We start from the raw sequence: 4,833 nt of genomic DNA on the forward strand, positions 1-4,833 counted from the left end.
GGAAAGAAAGGGGACTCCTATCCACCCAAGGGAAACATATAAAACATGCTGAAGAAATTCTTAGGCTCCTGAAAGCAGTGCAGCTACCCGAAAAAGTGGCTATCATGCATTGCAAGGCTCATCAGAAAGGAATCATAGAATCATAGAATCATTTCGGTTGGAAAAGACCTTCAAGGTCATCGAGTCCAACCATTAACCATGCCCCCTAAACCATGCCCTGGAGTACCCTGTCCACTCGCTTTTTGAATACCTCCAGGGATGGTGACTCAACCACTTCCCTGGGCAGCCCATTCCAATGTTTGACAACCCTCTCAGTAAAAAAATTTTTCCTAATATCTAACCTAAATCTCCCTTGCCTCAACTTGAGGCCATTTCCTCTTGTCCTATCTCCAGACACCTGACAGAAGAGACCAACACCCACCTCACTACAACCCCCTTTCAGGTAGTTGTAGAGAGCGATAAGGTCTCCCCTCAGCCTCCTCTTTTCTAGACTGAACAACCCCAGGTCCTTCAGCTGCTCCTCATAAGACTTGTGCTCAAGGCCCCTCACCAACTTGGTTGCCCTTCTCTGGACACGCTCAAGCAGCTCAATGTCTTTCCTGTAGTGAGGGGCCCAAAACTGAACACAGGACTCGAGGTGCGGCCTCACCAGTGCCGAGTACAGGGGAACAACCACCTCCCTGCTTCTGCTGGCCACACTATTTCTGATACAGGCCAGGATGCTGTTGGCCTTCTTGGCCACTTGGGCACACTGCTGGCTCATACTCAGCCGGCTGTCAACCAGCACCCCCAGGTCTTTCTCTGCTGGGCAGCTTTCCAGCCACTCTTCCCCAAGCCTGTAGCGCTGCATGGGGTTGCCGTGACCGAAGTGCAGGACCTGGCACTTGGCCTTGTTAAACTTCATACAATTGGCCTCAGCCCATCGATCCAGCCTGTCCAGATCTCTTTGTAGAGCCTCCCTACCCTCAAGCAGATCGACCCTGCCTCCCAACTTGGTGTCGTCTGCAAACTTGCTGAGGGTGCACTCAATCCCCTCATCCAAATCATTGATAAAGATATTAAACAGAACAGGGCCCAACACCGAGCCCTGGGGAACACCACTTGTGACCCGCCGCCAACTGGATTTCACCCCATTCCCCACTACCCTCTGGGCTTGGCCATCCAGCCAGTTTTTCACCCAGTGAATAGTGCACTTATCCAGGCCACGAGACGCCAGCTTCTCAAGGAGTATGCCATGAGAGACAGTGTCAAAGGCCTTGCTGAAGTCTAGGAAAATAACATTGACAGCCTTTCCCTCATCCACTCAGGAAATACCACTCAGGAATTGGGCAATGCTATGGCAGATCATGAAGCCAAAAGAGCAGCTGAGAAAGGTGAATTAGAGGTGCAGTCTTTGGTCCCAGACAGTAAAATACAAATTGATTGTGAAAAGACTTAGGTGGAGAAATAGAGAAGGGTAGGTGGGCAAAGACTCCGCAGGGCAAAATAATAATCCCATTTGCCATAGTTTTAGCAGAACACAGAAAATCCCATTGGGGAGCTGAGGCATCGTATAAATACTTGAATCAGCATATAGTTGCCCGGAACCTCTACACCACTGTTAAACAAGTGACACAGCAATGTGAAATATGTTTGCAAAATAATCCTAAGGTAAGCCCTAAAGCCCAACCCAGACAAATAGGGAAAGGAAACTATCCAGGGCAGCAGTGGCAAATTGATTTCTCAGAACTCCCAAGAAAAGGGGGGTTCTGATATCTGTTGGTTCTAACGGACACCTTTTCAGGCTGGCCAGAAGCATTCCCTTGCCGAACCAATAAGGCTAGGGAGGTAACTAAAGCACTACTACAAGAAATAGTGCAAAAATTGTTCAACAAGTTAGTAAACTCTTGGGAATAGATTGGCAGTTACATACCTCATATAGGCCACAAGCGAGTGGTCAAGTGGAAAAGATGAATCACTTAATTAAGTTACAGATTGTAAAACTAGGGCAGGAGGCCGGATTATCTTGGCCACAATCATTATCTTTGGCACTCCTGAGGATTAGAACTAAGTCCAGAACTAAAGAGGGGTTGAGCCCTTTTGAAATATTGTACAGGAGGCCCTATATCGTACAGGCGGGAATATCAACTCAGATTGGGGATGAAACGTTATCTGATTATGTAATAAGCCTGCAAAAACAACTTTGGGAGATAGAGAAACTGGTCTTAGGAACCAGAGCCAGAGGTCTTGATGGACCGGTGCATGATATTAAGCCTGGTGATTATGTGTATGTGAAGTCCTTTACAGATCCACCTCTGGAACTGAAGTGGGAGGGCCCCTTCCAGGTGCTGCTGACATCCCATACAGCGATCAAGATTAAAGAACAGACCTCATGGGTGCATCACACCAGAGTGAAGTCAGACGGAGAGCACAATTGGTGGGATGTGTTTAGGGACTATTCCCCGTCAGCTACTAAAATCTTGAACATAATGACCCACCCGATATTGGTATTACTAATAGTTACGACAATATTAACAATAGTAAATCTTATCTTTCGGGGTAAACTGAAGGGACTTACTGGACAAATATGGGCCCTAAAAATAATGATGAAACATAACGAACCACTTTTAAAAGCAAAAGAATTTGCTTAGGGGAAAGAAAAGGGGGGAATTGATACAGGGAAATAACTATTTGCCTTTTGACCACTTAAATATTGTTTAATAATTCTGTTGGCCTTGTTTGTTCTTTCGAGGCTCGCTTGCCAGGGCCTGGCGCCTGTGGCGTCTGTCAAGTGTTAAGCTTATCAGGGACTGGTATTCGTCAAGGACTGACATGCCAAACAAAGGGGTGATGTCCTGGTTTCAGCTGGGGTAGAGTTAACTGTCTTCCTAGTAGCTGGTACAGTGCTATGTTTTGAGTTCGGTATGCGAAGAATGTTGATAACACTGATGTTTTCAGTTGTTGCTCAGTAGCGTTTAGACTAAAGTCAAGCATTTTTCAGCTTCTCAAGCCCAGCCAGCGAGAAAGCTGGAGGGGCACAAGAAGTTGGCACAGGACACAGCCAGGGCAGCTGACCCAAAGTGGCCAACGGGGTATTCCATACCATGTGACGTCCCATCTAGTATAGGAACTGGGGGGAGTGGGGGCGGGGAATCGCCGCTCGGGGACTAGCTGGGTGTCGGTCGGTGGGTGGTGAGCAATTGCACTGCGCATCATTTGTACATTCCAATCCTTTCATTACTACCGTTGTCATTTTATTAGTGTTATCATTATCATTATTAGTTTCTTCTTTTCTGTTCTATTAAACCATTCTTATCTCAACCCATGGGTTTTGCTTCTTTTCCCGATTTTCTCCCCCATCCCACTGGGTGGGGGGGGAGTGAGTGAGCAGCTGTGTGGTGCTTAGTTGCTGGCTGGGGTTAAACCACGACAGGTGATAACAGGAACTGCAATGTTATTCTTATCACAGAACTGGCTAGGACTTGTTAAAAACTGCTGAAATCACCAAGTAAGAGAGCATGTGTAAATGACTAAAGTTCATCTAGAGAACAGAAGAAGAGGAAGATAAGACCCCTGAAGAAGTAAACGACCACCAGAGACAGATCTGAGCCTGCGCAAGATGACATAAACATTTTAGAACTGCTGACACAAGCTTTTGAACTAACCCCGCCCAACTTATACATATGTATATTTTGTATTGTGTAACCCTATGAATATGTATGGCTTGGTGTAATAAATATCTGGCTGCTTGCTGAGACAGTGTGCAAGCTTTGAGGAGAAATCCCCTTGCACCCAGCACCGAAATAAACATGCCTGCTTTATAACTCACTCTCCGAGTTGTAAAGTTTGATCCACGCGTCAGCCTATTAAACTGTGTTTATCTCAAGCCACAAGTTTTCTCTTTTATTCTTCCGATTCTCTTTCCCATCCCACCAGAGGGGGAGGAGTGAGGTGCTGTGTGGTGCTTAGTTGCCGGCTGGGGTTAAACCATGACACTATCACCAGCCCTGAGGTGTCTACACCCAAGAGTTCATAGCATAGAATGGTTTTGGTCAGAAGGGACCTGTGGGTTGGAAGGGACCTTTAACAATCATCTTGTCCACCCATCCCCCCAAGTTCTTTAAGAGCTGGCCAGGGAAACTTCTGGCTTCATGGAAATAATTTTAATCTTTGGAAATTTTAAGACTCTGGAAGCATGCCACTGTTTGAGCAAGGCACAGAGGGGTGACCAGATACCTGTGGACTACTTTCCTTGATGTCACAGGCAAAATAATGGAAAACTGATAAGGGACTTGATTAACAGAGAATTCAAGGCTAGATATACAGTTAATGCCAGGCAACAGGGTTGTGTGGAAAATAAGTCTGTTTAACAAAAGCCTATTTAATTCTTAGAGATTGTTTGGCTGATAAAGGTAACAGTGAGCACGTCACAGTTAAATCAGGGAGTATGACAGAACAAACTCAGCATTCACCATTAGCAGAGCACGCACTACACGGATTAACAACTGCCAACATCCTCCCCGAAACAGGTGCTTATAGTGAGGTTCTGCAGGATCAATATCAGGCTCAGATGTGTTGAACTGTCTCAGCAATCTGGAAATAAGTACAAAGTCACCACAGATAAAATGTTTTGTAAAAAAGGTTGGAGGAATGGAAAATAACAATGGGGTCGAGGTGGTTGTACAGAGCAATTTCAGATTCTGGTCACATGAAAATGCATCACCTTTTTCATACAGCCAAATTACAAGAGTAAACTTGGACCAAGGGCTGCAGGGGGCACCTACAGAACAGGGTCTGTCTCCAGGCACGCACCGACTCTAAAGGATGATCAAGCAGTCCAACATGAATTCCCAG

General features: G+C 46.0%; 1 long non-coding RNA gene across 1 annotated transcript; it reads left to right on the top strand.

Annotated features, from left to right (window-relative positions):
- The first annotated feature begins 2,642 nt into the window (after positions 1–2,642).
- LOC128136100 (uncharacterized) lies at positions 2,643–3,807 on the top strand. Its single transcript, XR_008233256.1, has 2 exons — positions 2,643–2,826; positions 3,413–3,807. It is a non-coding gene; the product is annotated as an uncharacterized LOC128136100 (long non-coding RNA).
- Positions 3,808–4,833: the final 1,026 nt, after the last annotated feature.

This window comes from Harpia harpyja, chromosome W (genome assembly GCF_026419915.1).
Source record: "Harpia harpyja isolate bHarHar1 chromosome W, bHarHar1 primary haplotype, whole genome shotgun sequence".
Taxonomy (NCBI): domain Eukaryota; kingdom Metazoa; phylum Chordata; class Aves; order Accipitriformes; family Accipitridae; genus Harpia; species Harpia harpyja.